Below are 20,432 nucleotides of genomic sequence, written 5' to 3'. Positions count from 1 at the left end.
TGGCGCAAATATCACATGGTTGACAAGTCATCTCAAGAGATACGCCAGAATTGTCAGCTGTCAGAGAGTTGAAGGGAGATAAAACATAGACAATTTTTACACTCGAATTAACTGTAACAATATACTTTAGTTTGAGGCAAAAGATATAGAACATGAAAATGAGCAATTTCGCTAAGGTAATAATTTCAAATCCATGCTTGATATAACAAAAGAAACTCTTTGAAGTTTAGACCAGCTTTCTGCACATTCTTAATTATCATTTCTTAATAAATTTATGTTATACATATCTATCATAATCTTAAACTTTTCTGTTTAATATAATTATGTATATATTTTTCTATTTTGATCTGATATTAGGATTTTACTTAATTGTAATATACTTACAATTAGAAGTATGGATCAATTTATTTTACAGACGCGCGGCGATTAATACATTATTTATGAAATGAATATTGAATACAGTGAAATTCTACTTTTTATTCATACTATTTTTTCACATCTTAATAATTTTCCGTAAAAACCGTAAAGATATGAAATTAATATCAATTATTTTTTTGAATTCAAATATATTTTTTTAATCTATAAAATAAAATAATTGGATAGAAAATGAATAAACCGGAATAAATAAATATAACCTCTTTCATTTCCTTTTTTAATAAAAAAAATTCAATAAAAAAAAGAACTTAGCGTCCCTTTTCGTAATCATTCATTGAAGACATGAGGATGCAAAAACGCTTCTTGATTAAGGAAAAGCTCTTTTCGACCCTTTCCTGTCCGACTTGCAAAAAGCACGAGTCATGCGTTCGTTGAAAGGTTCGTCTTTCTCGAGAAAAATGCGGCAGAGATTCGAATTGCCGATTTCTTCATATAAAATCGTTCCGTCTCGTCTACGCAGCGATGCGATTTTTCCGAAAGAGCTCGTAAGCATGATTTTCCGCCGAATGCGTCAAGCTTCGTCGCAACGACGCCCTCCGAAGTGTCGTAAAAGATTCGCGATTCCTCGAGCGGCTAAATGAAGTTTGCGGTTGGCGGAACAAACCGAATTGCGATAACGGGAAAAAGTAAAATAAAATGGCTCATAAGCAACAAAAGTGGAATTAAGGGAAAACACGAGCTATCTAGAATTTTCTAAAGGTAACAATACTATCAAAATAATTGTAATACATATATAGAAAACAAACAATAAATAAAATTAATTAAAAAATGTATAAACATATGCCTTTTCACTAATGCATCGTTAACATTAAATGTTATGAATAATTGAAAAACAATTAACATATTTTTTTAAATGCTTTTCTTACTATTATAATGGAGTTTTTTCTCTTTAATTTTAAATTTAACTTTAACTTTTATTTTGATAAAACTTTTCCATTTCGCAATCTATTAAATTGATAATAGTATAGTAATTAATATAATACAAACTAAATCTGGGTTACTTGATATTATTAATATTAATAATATATTTGAATTTTAATGTGATGTCACGAAAGCTGTTTTTCAACGGTCAAGTTAATGTTTTTAATTTTCATTTTTTCCCTAATTTATTCACATTGTTCTGCTAAAATTTATTTTTTTGTTATTTATAATTACGTTTATGATTTTATAAAAACTAACACTCTTAGTCACACGATGTATACAGAGAGTATATGATAGAAATGATTTATATTAAAAATCATTAGTTTTAACTACTGTTTTGCTAAACATAATACATCATACACTGAAATATTTAATCTGATTCGCATGTTATATGAAAAAATATATATGATTTTTATTTAAATAATTAAATTATTTAAATAATTAAATTATGAAATTAAATAAATTCAAAATTTATATTTGGTATTAAAAGAACAAAAAAATAGGTACAAATAATTGTTAATTCCATTATTATATAAACGTTTTTAATATATAATGATTTTTATTTTAATAAAATTTATTTTAAAATTATAAAATCCTGCAGTTATTAATCTGCATTTTTCTCAAATTAATGAATTGGACTTTAGCGCTATAAATAATGTTCACCATTCACGTCTCTCTGTCCCTTTCTATGAGAGTCTATTCGTAAATTCTCATTTTATTGGAATATTCAGCAATATTATCACGATATTGGTTCGTACCAATTGATGCGCGCATATTTTCGTTGGAATGAGAATTTTTAAATGTCACGTAGCGCAAAATTTGCGTATTAAAAAAATAAAAATTATTTTGATTACATACAAATATTTTCTACATTATATATATATATATATATATATATATATATATATATGTATATATATAATTCTTTAAATATATCAGCAAAATATATAAACTCACCAGTCATTCTGCGCTGCCTGCTCCTTTCTCACAAAGGCACACGTATAAATCAACTCGAAAAAACGCAGCTAATTACGATCGTACATGTTAATTAAGCGTCACTTGTCATGGTACTCCTGGCATTTTATGTATCTTCAAACGTAATAAGTATCATCGCGTGTAATTAACATGAAATTCGCTCGTTGATTTACTTGGCATTGCCGACACTCATACATGTATATAATTCATTCCCTATCAATGAAAATTTAAAAAAAGCATCACGCTAACAAATATTGTGCAAATTCTGACCAAGAACATAAATAATGCTATCGCACAGAATTAATATCTAACTATGCTCATTAGGTTATTTTCAATATTTATGACGTTTCGTTTTTCTGACTTGCGATGTTCTTTAGACGAGTAAATATATGTATAAATGTGCGAAATAATTGCCTCAGCGAATAGATTATAAACCGTGTCGAAACGAATAGAGGTTAAATTAAAAAGAACGCAGTTATTTACGATGCGCATTAGTAATGATATTCATCGTAATTGATTCATCATATATTTTAACACGTTTCGTTTTCAAGTATAAACTTTCGAATAAAAACGCGAAAATGCAAAGCGATCTCAATCAGTACGTTTCGAAATGACGCATGACACGATGTCAAATTAGTGACTACAACTAGATCACATGATACTTGTTCTATTACGTTATTGCTTTCTATGTCATTGCTTTCCCATTCATTAATTTAATGCATAAAATTTGTCAACGCGATAGAATCTAGAATTGATTAAATAATTTGTGATTTGAACGCTACTCTTAATTATTACGTTCCATTCTCCGATTGCGAATTTTCATGACATGTGATGCCTGTATCGATTTATCTTCCACAAGTATACTCCTCGATTTTCAAGATAACGCGACAAATCGATTATAAATGGCGAAAAAAAAAGGATCCACTGTTAAGAACGTTTATTCTAAATAATGCATTACGACAATCGTTGTCATTCTTTTCGACATCTCCCAATATTCGTTTGCATACATCGTTTTCACTTTAACCGAGAAAGAGCACGTACGCACGCGATGGTAGTTGCCACTTCTCCGCACCGACATAAACTGAGCTCACTTGACTTATACAACTAAAGAAAGGTCGTCGGTCCTTTCCCCTACCATACCAGCCGGCAAGGTTGAGAGACACGTATATATCAATAAAAAAAATTATATTTACTTATTGTTAGCTTTAACTTATACTCTTTCTCATATTTTGTCTATATATATTTAAAATAAAATATGTATTCAGCCTTTAGCTCAGACTGTAGCATATACATATACATATATATATATATATATATATATATATATATATATATATTTGCAATTATTAAAATATGTGAGCAGATTTATTGTTGCGTTTGTTATTGCATTTAACTTTATGTTAGTTTATTCGTTCTCTTTACACATTTAGTACAATCGATTCAGTTATAAATTTCTATTTATTTTAATGTCATTTAAAAAAATATATTTTATTTGTTTTCAGTAAATAAATATAAATTTAAAAATGAGTTAAAAAAGAAATTAAAAATAATCCGAATGAAACAGTAAAACTAATAGAGTAATAGAATAGATAAAAAACGTAATCCTATACTTTATGATTATATACATGTGTAATATCAAATGTGAGCATATAAAGTTTTATTATTCTGAAATTAGTAATAGAATATTAAATATAAATTTAGTTTTTTATGTAAAATCTATGACTTATATTGACTTTTTGTTAGAAATTTTGCTTGAAAATGTTTGATTAAACTTTCATCTTGAAATTGATATTCGCATTTTATAAGCTTTCGATCATCGTCATATTTTAACGTACATCTTTACGTACATCTTTCATATATTTTTACGTATTTTTATATACATGGGAGATTGCTTTCAATGTAATATATTTGGAGAACTAATAAAATCTATGATATATGTGTATATGTTCTGTCAAGCTTTTACATTTTTCTTAGAAAAATTCAAAATCATGTAATAATCATAAAATTACCATACACTGTATCGTATCTATTTGCAATCGTCTTTACCTTTTTAAATTGAGTACATTTTATACTGAGCATCTCTAAAATGTTGATTCTCGACCGGCGGTTTATCGGAAATCCGAACGCTACCACAGCAGAAATATAATATTGATCCTAGTATTTTACAGTAAAATTCAAGAAAGTTGTGTGCCTCTCTGTGAGTATCTACGCGATTTCTATTCGTAGGATATTGTAGATATCTTGCGATCATCCACCCATATTATACGCATCATCCATCTACTAGAGCAAAGTGTTTTGTCCTTTCCAAAATGCACTCTCTTGAATTTTCTGTCGTATCATTTTTCTATTTGTGTGACGTATGTGTATATCAATGAAATATGTGGGTAAAATGTATAATATTATCAAACTACAATATAACATAGTAATATAATAATCAGCGTAAGAATCATCAGTATAAGAAAATGTTATTTTATAAACAAAAAAAAAATATAATAAATTACTTAAAAATAAAAAAAATATTAATTATTGTATGTCAGAGTGTCTACTCAAACCTTGTAAAAAATTCTCTGAAAATTCCCTGATTTTCTAGGTATTTTTGTTAAAAATTCCAAGTAAAAAGAATATTTTCAAAACTTTTTAATACAACTTCCTTTAAAATAAATTTTTTTATTACATGCATTTTGTAATGTTTTTTATTCATACAAAGGAAAAGCACGAAGCTTCTTAAATTTCAATGTTAGATTTATAAATGTACTAAAGAAAAACTAAAAAACTTAAGATAACTTTTCGTTTATATAAAATTTTCATTTCTTTATCTTTAAAAGTTATAAAGAATATGTATTTCATATTCAATATTATGTTAAGACATTAAGTATATTAACAAAAAAGTATATATATATATGTATATGTGTATATGTATATTTATACGGGACAAACTGAGACACAGTATAAGTAAGTATTATATATACTTACTTATACTGTGACTGAGATGTCAACTTCACGTTGTGTCACTTTATCTGTAGATGATTTTTTAAGCATTTCTTATCAGACTTTTAAGCGCTTAGAAGTTTCATAATACTTATATAAAAAGTTCTATTCGTAAAAATCATTAGAATATTTATTAAACAAATTAAATATCAAAACGCCGTTATAACATGAATCTCATTTACGTCTAGTGTCTCGGACGATCTAATTTATATAATTATCTAATATAATATTCTAATAATTTTTACGAAAAAAAACCTTTTTCTAGAACTATCGCAGCATTCTTAACTGCTTAAAATCTGGCAAGAATGCTTAAAAAATTTGTCGAAGAACAAAGTGAAATGCAGCGTAAATTTGGCGTCTCAGTTTGTCCCGATTTTTTCCCGGCTTATTTTTTTAATGGCCAGCACTATTTGTTTAATCCATATATCAATAATTCTATGTATCATGAGACTCCCTAATTTTTCCAGATACAAAAGAAATCCCTGTATATTCCATGTTTTTCCAAGGAGTAGACATCCTGTATATGTATTATTGTTGATTAAAAATTATAAATGTAAATTGTTATTTATAATTTTATGAATAGGTATAATTTGTTTCTTTTTGAAAATGAAATATTAATAATTAAAATTATTTGAAACGTTCACTTAATGAAAGACTTGTAAATAGTGGTTAATAATGTTATAATTTTGATCGTAGTAGCAAAATATGACAATAAGCAATATGGCTCATATAAATTACTACGGCTGCTTTATAACTTTTGTTGTTTCCTGGATTACAAACAGTCTCGTCTGTAACTCTAGCGTAATAATTGCATCCTGAAGTGTTTACTTCTGAAGCAAATATAATTTGACGTTTATTATAATGCAACCAGCCCGCATTCATCATGGCAGCGCTCATTCGGTGATATATTGTGACACACATATGAATCCGTTTATCGTCGCGACTTGATGTAACCATATTTCACCAATAAATTACTAACCTATAGAGCGTAAAATCATCTCGACAAGAACATAATTCCATAATAATAACGCAATTATCCGCGACGTTACTGAAGAGCATTTATATTTCCTTTCAAACATTCAAAATGGTTATTGTATATATAATTTAATTGCAACGTGAAAATTATTTTCGTCATTCGTATATAAGAAAATAACAATGCTATTACAATTTAAAAATAATGTCACTTAATTCTTGTGAAGAGAGGTTATTAGAGTTGCACGAGTTTTGACGAGCGATATAATCGCGACCGAAGAAAATTTTAGTTCGATAACAACATTTGTTACATGAGCACTCATCGGGAAGAAAAGGGAAGAAAGGAAGTTAATTAGTTTCTCGTCTGTCTTTTAACTTTGTGCGTGACTCGAGTCGCATGTGGCCTAAATGCACTCGCGTAAGCCTTGAAAATTAGCGAAGTTTGCGAACTGCAGCTGGGACGCGCGCGGAGCGTTAACGCTGGAGCGTGCAAACTCGAACGACGCGGTTCATTACGCGCGTATTGGGGATTACCGGAAAATAATCGGACAGCGACCGTTGCAATCGGATTAATCGACATACTGCTGGCGGTGAGCAGCACAAGCTGATGGTTCGTTACATTTTCGGCCGTTCTTTCTCGTTTATTTCGTTTAGTTCGTTTCTTCTTTGCCGTCGATCGCATTCACCCGACCACCCGCTGTAATCTTTCCCTTTTAACGAACACGTGTCAGTGCGCGTGACCAGCCAAATTCCATTCATTACAGTTGCGCTTTTGATACGTCGCATCGGAATAGAAGGGATTACGTATCGAAATAATAAATTTGATTTTTATGCGATTTACTTTATGTTTATTTATATTTGATATTGACGATATTTCTTATATGACATTGTATCGATTTAGATCAATTTAGATATTCTGCAAATTTAAATCTAACTTCTTTATTCAAATCCATTTTCCGATTCACTCGAATTCTCGCGATTACTTCTACTTAGGAACAATGTGAATTTAAATTTTACTTAAATTCCATTTTAACTGTATTTACATGTGATTCGTGTTCCTATTTCAGTTCTATTCAATTTCCATTTAACATTTTCTCAAGTTTAACAGTTTCGTAAAGACTCAATTTAAGTTAAAGTTCAATCTATTAATGTCATACTTTCGAAATTGTTTTAATAAATTTCACTCAAAGGTTATATCAATTGTTACAAACATTACGATACGGTATATTCAAATGTATACTTTGAAAATCTTTAAATTAAAAATTAACATATTTTTTGTTTTAAGAAATATATATATTTGCGTAACAAATTAAATGATATACATTGTGATGTGCTACTTAAGAAAACATTTTACATGTGTACTAGACACATAGGATGTAGGATTAATCATTACAAGTTAATGTAATAAATAATTCCTGTTATTTGTTATATGAAAATTTGATCACCTTTTCTAATTAAAATTGTATAAATACCATATTTTAGAAAATTAGATTGAAATGTTGTGATGAAGTACATAGCAATGTTGAAAATGTTAAACTTGTTGTAGGAAATGCAAAATGTGACGAAAATCGTACAACGCAAAACCGCGCGATGTGTCATATGTTTCATTATTAAATGTCATTATTATTAAATGTCACGTATTATAAGAGTGACACATCGATGAAACAGATTTGGCTTTACTGTGGATGCGTTAAAGCGCACAAATGATGAACGACTCTTGCGTGATATCAGCGGCATTTGAAACATTCGAAATGTCCGTTCATTAAAACGTTCGATTATCATTTTGATGTCACTCTGTCGCGCATAATATGTAATTTTTCGGTGGAGCCAATTGCTTGCGTTGCAACGTGATTCGAGAATAAATTTACAATTAGCCTGTATTTGGTTGTATATATCATTCGTATAAATGTGTAAAATATACGCAAATTATACATTATATTAAAAATTTATTTGAAAAATAAAAAGAGATAATAAAAAAAGATATATCACAATTTTGCAATGCAAATAATATAAAAAAAGAAGCTGATTCTAAATATGTTATTTCAGTCCTTTGGTGACAGTACCTGTTAAAAATGTGGATAATTTATTGTTTAGCTTATAAATTGCAATATTTCTAAATATTTAAATATTAAATATATATAAAATTCGATTACATATATCATTAAAGTAATATGAAAGAGATATTGTGGTGTATTTTTTGCAAAATTTAATATTCAGTACAATTCTACGTGCCACATTGTATGTATTACATATATACAATATACATTCTTCGTGTATACGATGCAATTAACATTTTCATTAATATATTAATTTCATTAATTATAAGTCAGCAAAATCTATATAATTAGTTTGAAGGCATTACTGTAATATTATATAAACTATAATTGAAAGTGATTCATTATTAAAGATGATTATGTGAAACTCTAGAGGAAATGGAAAGAAAAAAAAGTCTTGCTCTATAGATCACATAATTTTTCACGAAACAGATTTAAATTTTCTGCACGATTAGCTTCTCGAAGAGAAATTGATTACTTCAGTGAATTTGTTATTTAGGGAAAACGATTATGAAATATTTGTATGTTCAAAAAAGGAAGCAGGTCAACTGCTTACATTGATTATACATCACAGTCAGCTGCATCTGACTGCGCGGCTAGACGCGAGATTCGTCTGCGATTCAAAGTGTTTGACTTTCGATGCATACGCGATGCACCCTTTACATTGCATAGAAATTTCCGTCTATCCAATTGCTACGCGCTTGGCTGCACGTCGAAATGTGGACAAGAGAATTGCATTTTTTTTCAGAAATTATAGATTAAAAGCCTTGCAAATCAATGCAATTTACAGTTTACTGGGAACATATTAATTCTTTTACCGCGTGGTAAGTTTTTTTATATAGTTATATATTTCATGAATATACTAAACTTTATAATACATAATTATCTAACGTATGGGATTTCAAGATTTTGTTTTGCGCGCTAGTTGTTTTATTGTATAATTTATAAAATTTTTCTTAATTATATAAATATAATAAAATATTTTCTTTTATATAAATTTTTGGTAAATTTTATTTCCTTTCCCTTTTTATGCGGTATCAAGATCTAGTCACATGTTGTAACTCAAAACTAATGCTTTTTTATTGATAATGTTTAAATAAATGTCCTTCTATTCTCACTTTTGACTTTCGATATAGGTCAGAAAAAGAATGTGCCACCTGAAAAGAAATAACTTGCCGGGAAATAGCTTTGCTCTTTTACAACCACCAAACGTCGTTTCTCTTTATTGCGTGCTTAAAGAAAATAATTTGGTTAAAGGGTACTTAAATAATGATTATTTTACTTTCTCTTTTAAAAGTAGCGCCCGGTGCTTTTAGCGATTCTTCAAACAGCTCTTAGTTGGCGAATAGTCCACTAAACCCACTTCGTTTAAATTCAAAAAAGTATAATGCGCAAAGTTGCTCTGAGTCCATAGAAACGAATGGAAGAGTAAAATTGAAATTTTTGAAGCAGTTTCGAAATAGTTTAGCAGAACTATATGCGTTTAGATTTTTGTAACTATAATTTCCTTCAAGTATATTTTATGTTTTCCAATCGTAAACGCGTGTCGTTGAATTCATTAACGTTAAAACTTTAATATCTTGTAAAAGTGTACGTCAATGAAAAACATTAATTTCGAATTGAAAGATGAATATCAGATGTGCCTTGATTTCTTCGAAATTTCAAACATATATTATAAAGATTGCAGAAATTTTTCATGATCCGTAAAAAATGTGATCGACAATTGCAATGTTTGAGATATTAAAATTTAATTGCACAGGCTGCTTGTTACAATCAAGAGCACAAAACTTTATACATCTGCTCGCACAAACGCTCGTATCTTCCTTATTTCCTAGATGATTTCCATCATCAAGACTCGTCAATGTGACACTATAAATTCCCAGGTCGATACGTCCGCCAGTAATAACAGTAAAATATGATAGAAAAATATGATGGTCGCGATATTAATGTAAATCGAGCGTCGAAGAAATTCTTCCCAATTATTGGAAAACTGGAGAAAGCAGTGAACCGTTACATATATACAGACAGGGAGAAAGGAGGCACTTCATCAAGCAAACGAGAATCTTATTTTTTTTTTTTTTTTAATATTTTTGGGAAGGGAACACGTAAGATTATTACGTACCAAGCAGATTTATTTGTGATGACAATCTAATCGCGTGTTAATGAATCGCTAATGGATAGCATCGATCGTACAATTTGACAAGATTGCGCGGTTTACGTATGTATTACGTATGTGTTAACTCGTACGTATGTTAGTTGCATGAGTGGAATCGTCATCAGTTGATGGAAAACGAGTTTCCTTTGTATGTCAGCATTCTATCGTACATATTGTTCCTTCGAGTTTCGACGAGCGTATTTAATCCACTCAAATGTTAGTAAAAGATGTCTCTCGACTTAATTTTTCTTCTACAGTTTCGAATTGTATACAGTTTACATGTCAATTTGCAAATTGATTAAAAACAACAGTAATTAAAAATATTGACAATTTTGATATTACCATAAATGTAAATAAAATAAAAATTCTATTTTTTAGTTATTTGATGTTAAATATGTATTTTCCTCTATATAAAAATAATGATAAACTCTCAGCAAAGAGAAAATATATTATGCACCTCAGGAAGGATGCGACATTTCTCGTCTATGCTACATTTAAGCTGCTTTGTGCTTTGTCACTTTCAAATACTTCACATGCTTTCTACGACATGTAGTTTAACTTGATATTCACTAGACAGGATACTCGCAGAGAGCAAACCGCTAGTTTTTCAATGTAACTTTTCAAAATTGAATTTATTCGTCGAATTTGTTGCATCTACTTGGTTAGGTGGATTCGCGGATGCCTCCGCCAATGAAATATAATTCAACAAAACGAAATAATAATTCGTCACGATAAAAAAAAAATCGTTTTTTCACAGATAAGCATCTATTCGCAATAAGATTCTCTATTTCTCTCGTTTTATGAAATACATGTCGCTATGATGTAACTCGTAGAGAAGTCACGTGAAGTTTAACATAGATTTTACGAGGCTCGTGGCGACAATGTTTATTCAAGTATGTAATTTTATGACAGATTTAACGACACTGTTATGAGTCAAGTTTAATTTATCTAGTACAATAATAATAATTGTCATATAATATGCATTTCACGTGGTTAAACGAGCAAGTGTATTCATGTCACAAGATCATAATTTGTTAACTTCTTATAGTTTTGCAATATAACGTTTTAATTACATGTGTGCCGCGGAAATGCTTTTATTATTTTGAAAGTAAATTTCAAAAGCGCAATTTATATGATACACAGAACAAATTAAAATAGATATTTGGTATTCATTGACAGTGTAAACAGAAAAGTAATTGATTTCTTTTAGAAAATAAATATCGATATGAAGAAAAAAAAACAATTTTCCAAAAAAATAACATTTTAAATAATGTGTAACTAGCAGTAACGCAGTTATTGAATATTAATTATGTTTTCATTATTCAACTACGATAGAAAATTATTACAATAGATTACTATTGTATCAAGTAAATTTAAAATTAATTAATACCATAAATTCTTAGAAGCGTGTATATCTAACAATATCTCTAATCAATATCTCTCATGATAGGTCGCAAGAAATTCTCATTAATTTCCGTTGTTAAATTCGAGCAGTTAATAAGATACCAATAGATCCGCGTCCAATCAGGATAACTTTAATTACGAGTGGTTAAGAACGATGTTAACCAGAAGCTCTCCCATTTCCATGATATCATCTGTCACAAGCTACCCGTGAAATAATTAACCATTATCCAGTCCTCTCGTGCAGTTCTCCGTTGTCGCGTATTCTAGGGTGACCTCACGAAAAGTTGGGTCATCTGAAAGGCAAGCTTAACGTAGAATACTATAATACGGTGCACACAAATATCATGCACATAACTTAAAAGCATTTAATTTCGCTGCACCGGCACCGGCGTGCACGATCAGGATCGGCAAACTGCAACTCTCTTAATTGCAATGGCAGATAAATACGCCGGCGTAAATTAGAGAGAGTTTCGGGGAAACTTAAAGCGTCGCGGCTGCCAACTAAATTGAGCGATTCAGAAGTGGAAGGAAATCATTTTGGAGCATTGTACGACGGTGTCTAAGAACGTCAAAGATCCGTAACGACTGGCAAACTAATGACCGTTAATGACTTGCAAAGTGCAATTCATGAAACCATGTGCTATCATTAGACAAGTGGAAAAAATTTGTCACATTATTAAATTTTTTTATACCTTTTCATAAATAGCTGTTTTATAGTCCCTTATGATATATTCTGATAAATGATTAAATTTAACAATTTAAAAATTATATTAATATATATTTAAAGGAACGAAGTAAAGAGTAATTTTTAAGATACATAACTGCTAGCAAAAATATATTGTAAAAGTTTGAAGTCATATAAATATATTATTTTTAGATAAGTTTCTCTCTAAGATTAAAAAGTATAGATTTAATTACTAATTCTAAAAAAAATCATATTTATCTAATAAAATATTGTCGTTAAACAAGCTCTTTAGTAAAATATGGATTGCGGAATATATCATAAAAGATTTTGTCGTTCTAAATGATATGGTCCATTAAGTCAATCCTGGCTACGACGGTTTGTCTGAATCCCAGTGAGACGATTTTGCGAGGAATAGGTTGCCTCAAATGCGGAGAGATCGTCGTTTATAGATCTGCACATGTATCTTGTGACTGAACGGAGATAATCTAACTATCATAACGAGATAAACGATCCTGGGAGACCGTAATTGCCGTAAGAGTGACAAATACTCGTATCCTGTTTCCCTGAAACCGCATCGCGTTGTGATCATACATAACATGACGAAAATTGACCGGTCCGAAACAAGGTACGTTAATTGCAGCAGCTGGAATATTTGGAGAGACTCTTGCGTCTGTTATTAAAAATCTAAGTGTAAGTAAAATAGAACGGTACATAAAGAAATGCTATACTGTTAAAAATCAATTCTATTTTTACGTAATAAATATTATGGGGCAAAATAACAAAAAAATATCAATTATATAATTTTAAACCGTCTATCTCAAGCTTTAAAATTAAAATCACACACGAAAAAACTATTATAAAAAGAATATACATATATATAAATAAGTTGTAACAATAAGACAACTTTAGCCAATTATACATTTAAGCATGGCTGGAAACCTTTGTAACATATGATATATACATATACGTATATAACACGTTGCATTTTGTGTATCACGCGCATAAAATAATATTAATATATTTTATATATTTGTTATACGAAATAATCTTTGCAAAAAAAATGTGTTGCATTTATTCTACTTTTTTTTTAAAGAAGAATATAATTATAATAAACGATTCAAATGACTTTCTGCTACGAGGGGAGGGTAATAATACATAATTTTGGAACTTTGAAATGATAGAAATTATATAAGAAAATAAAAAGTAAAAGTGATTCGATTTGACATAAACATTCGTATCTATGCCAATTTTGAAGGATCGTATTGCTTGTACACGATGGTCACGAATTTCACAATTGATTTGTGGATGCCTGTGCAGTACTGCGTCAGGGACGGATGGATGCAGCAGGAAGGAGGGAGAAACCAATTAAGCCGTCAGTGCGTTAACGCGTGTCATTCGCTCCCATATTGTAGCCAAGTGTGACCAATCGTGACAATGAGACTTAATTGCACGAATAATAACGATCATTGTTCTGACGCGGCTTAATATTATTTTCTATCTTCTGTCATTTCGCTCATCGTTTCGCGTTATATGAATGCAGGATATATTATTACAAACGAAGAATAACCGCACAATTTTACCAATGCGGTGCAACGTCGAACAAACAAATATTATTTCATTGCGATAATACCACATTTCGACGTGTACATGTTTCAAAACGTACATACATGACATTACAATTTAATTAACTCTGAAAATTATTTATACAATGTCATTATATAAAAGAAAATTTGACCAGAAATTTCTGCAATTGAGAATTATCAATAATTAAAAGATTACATAATTGTGCAAGTTAAATTATTAAGCTACCTATCATATGAAAATTTTTGTAAAAAATATAATATTCATTTAATCTAATTAATCTTAATAGTATTAAGAATTCTAATTTTGTATCTACGACAATTTGCGTTGGAAGGAATATAATCATTAAATATTGTATAAATAAAGAAATTCACAACACACATATAACTTTATCCATTTTATGTATCCTATTCCAAAGCTTTCCGCGAAGTTCTCAGCAAAGTTACCTCTCTTGAAGTTTTACACGAATTATTCTGTAGATTCCCGTGAATTCCTCTCACAACGCAAACGCCCTTGCATCTTGACATAAAGGCTTTCCTCGCCTCGCGTAAGATGAAATATTTTGGCTTACGTAAACGCGAAAGCTTGCCTCCGAAACACGCGGTTATTATGCGCAGAGGAGCGAGAGCGAGAAAAGCGAGGAACGCAATAGCATGCAAATATTGCAACAATAATGAAAACATCAGATAGTAATTATTTCTACATATCGTACTTTCTTCTGGACATCAGCGACTATGTATGCCTATCTGTATACATATGTATGGTAGATGTATAAGATATTTCGCTGGAAAATATTTCTCTAATAGACTCCCTTGCTCGAATTTGCAGTCGTTTCTCATTTGCAAAGATACAAAATTTGCCCATGCAAGAATTTTATATAAAGTCTCAAAATATTTAGAGAGTATTAAAAAGTAGAATTAGTATTAAGAAAAAATATAATTAAAAAAATAATAATCGTGAAATTTGCATAACTAGAGTTGAAAATTTTTATAGTTTGATTATCAAGATAATATTATTAATTAAAAAATCTAATAAATGCCTGATCAAACTCGTTAAAAAAATTAATTTCAAATTTGTAAAGAATTAGTTATTAAAATATTTCACGATACTTCACGATACTGATAAGAAGTCTTATATATGGATTACTGCAAAAATGCTCTAGTAGCATGATATAGTTCTGCGTGGAATTTGCATTCCATTCAAGGAAAATTTAAGTGGACACTTAATTAGTGAGTTATTTAAGATAAAATATTAAAGTTTTAAAAATGAAATAAGCTTTTCACTAATGTAGATAAACTAAACTATTTGTTTTAAAAATACATTTAAAAATAATACCAGATTGTTAACAAATTAAAATCAAAGAATTTTTTTCAAAGGATTTTTAACAAATAATATGACAGATGTGCAACATTCTGTATACAGCTGTATATAGCTTTCTTTACATTAAAGTTTCATTAAAGTTTTTCTATGTTATAATAAAAATAGTAAAAATTTATAACGTATAATATTCGTATTTAAAGTGGTGTAAATATTACTGAAAATTACTTTATCAAATCAAATATTATATACAAGCTTCCCCAAATTAATTGCATTGTACATATAACATTGCTTGAGTAAAACGATAGAAAATATGTATATATTCATTGTTAAATTAGAGATTGGATGTCTCTTCGAATAGAGAATTCCAGGCGCTTTTACGAAGATTGAATTAAATTTCATCTTCTGCGTGTTTCGTGTAATTTAAAATCACTGTCCAGTGGCACTAGCGGCCATAACGCCAACTGTCCGCGGTATTTATGATTGCGTCGTGCTTGGCATTTTCGTCTCAACAAAGAATGACTTATATCTCTCTTAATGAAATGCCCGATTAAAGCGAATATTCGGTAGAATCTACGGTTCAAAATTATGGATATAAGAATAAAGCTTCTCATATATATTTTCTCTTGCATCTTTTTTATGATAATATTTAATAATATACACAAATATAAATTCAATTATTAATATTTAATTCAAAAGATAAAAATTTAATTCAATAAATAAAAATATTGTACCTTTGTGCAAGTTTCAAAAATAAAAAATTTAAATTTAATAGTTTAGTATTGTCTCCAATTATTATTATATTTATGAATCTTTCAAAATTTTACAAATATATATATATATATATATATATATATATATATATATATATATTCATATTCATATGTCTACATATGTATACGTGAGCAAGAGAAAAAAAATTGTCTTTAAAAAATGTATTTGAATAAAAAGTTGTTTATCTTAAGTCCCGAGAAAAAATGATATTTGAATTATATATGAAACATTTTTATGTGAAACGTAGAATAGTTCAAAACATCTTACATAAAATATATATAATCAGTAGCTATTGTACCTTTATATATTTAGTGCAAGTAAGACACATCTCTGTATATATTGTATTATTTTATTCATATCTTTATGCTTTCCATCGCATCGATATTCACCAGTATAGCGCTGCTGACATAGCCATTTCACTGAATGAAACATTGCATCAACAGAGCTTCCGGAATCGCGGATCACAACACATAATGCATAATGCAGTATAGGATTTCATTAAAAGTCAGAATTGCCATGGCGTGAGGAAATAAAAAAATTACGTTTTTATAATGTGTACTAACAGTAACACAATGTAAACAATAAAAAATAAAATATATTATTTTCTATCATCAACAGCGACAAAAACGGGAAAAGTATTAATTTCTTGAAAATATCACGATAAAATAAATTCTGCAACATAATCAATTTTTGTTTAGAGAAGAGTATTAAATTTTGTCATATATTTTTTTTATTGCATCAATATATTACTATTTTTCTGTTAAAAAAATATATAAATTTTGATCATAAATTTTACCATCTGTGATAATAGTGGAATATGGATGTATCAGAAACGTCGATAATTGGTTAAGTATATCAATGTTTACCGTATCACGTTATATGTTTGCCATTTACGCGATAATGACATTAACAAATTCTTGCTAATTATCATTTTCACTCTCTCACGATTATGTTGCAGTACGACTAAAGTACATGCATCAATGCAACAACCTAAAACTATCAATAGAACTATATATTATGTCAAATTAGAATTGCTTTGTTTACAAAGCCGTTTCAATATTTAATACTAAGTAATTATACTAGAATTAATGTTTTATATTAGTACTTCGATATATTGTTAACTAAAAAAATTGATTTAATTAATATTAACTAAAGTGTTAATGTAACAGTTTAAAATGAAAACTGTGCTTAAAGTACGCAATGATAATGCGATTTATACGTTACGCTTGAATTAAATTCAATTAGCATATTTGCAAAGCACGCACTCGATAATAGTTAAGTAAAATTTAATACTGTTTTAAGCAATATTTTTTCCAAACATGATAAGCTTGTTGACGCGACATGTTTCCATTCTACATGCATGTTATACTATTTTTTGGTGAATGCATAAAAAGTTAGTTAAAATTTAATAATATTTATAAACATAATAAGATTGTTTCTCAAATAAAAATTTAAAAAAAATTAAATGATAAATATTTATATATATATATCTCTATATCATTATAAATATTATAAATATATCGAAAGTAGCTGTTTTTAATAAATTTTAATTTCCATATTTAATAGGTATACATGTCATGCTGGCATTTGTTAGGAGAATATTATTATGTAACGTTTGACATGCTTGTAACATTTAATATTATTTTCAACATGGATCATTAATGCAATAATGATGATAAATAATAAATTATTGAATGGCAGTGCAGAAATTTCTCTACAATTGCACTGAAAGTGTGAAAATTGATCTTGGTTCCAATCACAAATGCCGATTGCACGATGCAGTTGGCGATGACATGTACATACAATTACGTATTCATGCAGATACAAGCGTGTTATCAAGTATATCAAGCATCATTTTGCCTCCCTCTGCTTAATAACAGTGCAATGCGTAATAATGTTACGAGATAGATGTACACTTTCTCACGGAAAATAACTATTCTTTTATAAAAACGTAAAAAAATTAATATGTTGATCTATTAATCCAATTATAAATAAGCGCGTAATAAAAATGTCGGTTTTATTTATGACACAGTTTGTCTTGTACGAAGAACGAATAAAAACTCAATCTTCTTGGCTGCGACAAAATACATTAAAAGCAGTATCTGCGTCTGCTTTAAAGTTGAAGGCAAGCACACACCGTAAGATTTAGTTAGGCAAAATCTTTACGCGATTCTTTTTTTACGTTCGTGAATCTTTCAGCAGTGTCTGAGAACATTAGGGAAAACGACAACGATAACGCACGACTTCCGTTTCTGCGAGCGTCGTCGACCAAATAAAAAACAATGGTGGGACGGTGGAAACGAAGGCAGGCGAGTTAGTTTGCCATCAAAAGTTGGAGCTATGTAAGATACACTATAAACAACATAACAAAGTTACGTTGTAATCTGAAAATATATCATATTGGCATAACTGCGTCGAAAATTCAATCTTTTCGTTACTACAGTTCGCGTTACTACTCGCCTTCTCCATAAACTTTCAGTCGTAATAAACATTTAGCAACGAAAATCCGTCGAAAATCGGCGCAAAAATTGCCGGCTTCCTATCTCTCATCATTTTAAACAAAATTAATTGTGCTAACTGTGACATAACATGCGACAGCTTTCATCGTTTGCACGCTTCACAGTAATAAATAAATAATCGCGAAAGAGAATGAAATTCAAAATTATATTATTTGAATTTGTATAACATGAGATATACATACATATTACCAGAATTTTTGTGAGATTTTTACATCTAATGTAAAACATGCAAAACACTTTTATGTTTTTTAATTTAATACTTTGAATTTTTTGAATTATATAAGAAATCTCTTAAATTCTATGAAATCTTTGAGCATATTTCAAGGATGGAACATTGGATTCTTATGAAGCTGTTTGATTCTGAAAGTCTTCTTATTGGATTATCAACTTTTCAAAGCTTAGTATTCTATTGCAAAATTTTTCAATTTCTAAATCCTTGAATTGTAATACCAAAATATGGATACTAACTAAAATACTCGTTTTAGATGAAACATCTTTAGTTTTTCTAATCATATTTTTTTAAACGCTGACAAAACAATAATAAAAACTTGTTACAAATATGGTAAAATAAAAGAGAGAAAGAGAAATGATTGTTTGTGATTCATGGAGAAAAAGAATAATATTCAAAAAAAAGAACATTTTTTTTACATTTTTCATTCGCCGTTCGTTAGATTAAAAGACTAAAGACTAGAAAGAAGAATAAATGAAAGAAGATGGAAAGAAGAGCGATACGAAGCGTAAGGATAGAAAACGTAAGAGCTCCAGCGTGTTCGATAAGCGGCTTGGGGAAACACGTCGACGAACCGAGTCCTTTTCAACTTCTTCCCACCCTTATTCTTCTCTTTTTATGCACTAGCAGCGCATCGATGCAGGTGCATCTACTCCGTCTGGAGCGTTTATGTCCGGAGACGGGGAAGAAAACTTGGCGCGAAATAAATCGTCTTTCTTTCGTACGTTTTCTCGTCCGTAAAATCATAAAACGTGAAGTCGACGGCGAGATCAATTTTACAAATCCGTTTTGCAAAAAGCTGGGTACACGAAAGTTTTTGCTTGTTACAGATCCAAAAATGGAATCCGAAGTAAATTTAAGAATTGGTGGAGGAGAACGGAACAGTTTTGATAGGTTTATTTTAAAGATCATCGGATGACGATCGACTGAATGAAAATAAAAGTAGGAACGAATTTAATTGAAATGTAACGTAATAAGAAACAGCTTTTCATAAAATAATGTTTTAAAAGATTACTTGTATATACACATTGCAGAAAAAAAAATATTTTATAATGACAGAAGAGAATGTATTCTAAACAATTAGCTTTCTACAACAGCAAGCTGTTTGTAAGCTAATAATAAATATTATTTTGATGTATTTCATCCACTTTATTTTTGCAGTTAATCGTAATTTGTTATTCATCGTTGGAAATTAGGTGAGCGTGATTTATATATAAAATAGAGATTTGACATAATTTCTTGTAATTCCAGTTTCCAATTTTGGAATCAAAACGTATACTATGAAAACAATAATTTAAATTCACATTCTGAAATTCACACGAATAATAAAGCTCTGCCATCAGAGTGGATGGAACATTGAATTTCACTGCTGCAGGATATATATATTCTTGATTCAGCATTTTTTTACCTACCACGTGTTTTC

At 29.3% G+C, this 20,432-nt stretch overlaps 1 protein-coding gene across 1 annotated transcript in view; it reads right to left on the bottom strand.

Moving 5' to 3' along the window:
• Dpr1 (defective proboscis extension response 1) overlaps positions 1 to 20,432 on the bottom strand; it is a 307,741-nt gene that overhangs the window by 117,492 nt on the left and 169,817 nt on the right. The gene's annotated exons all lie outside the window — the stretch shown is intronic.

This window comes from Anoplolepis gracilipes, chromosome 13 (genome assembly GCF_047496725.1).
Source record: "Anoplolepis gracilipes chromosome 13, ASM4749672v1, whole genome shotgun sequence".
Lineage (NCBI taxonomy): Eukaryota > Metazoa > Arthropoda > Insecta > Hymenoptera > Formicidae > Anoplolepis > Anoplolepis gracilipes.
This window is presented reverse-complemented; position numbering and strand designations above follow the sequence as displayed.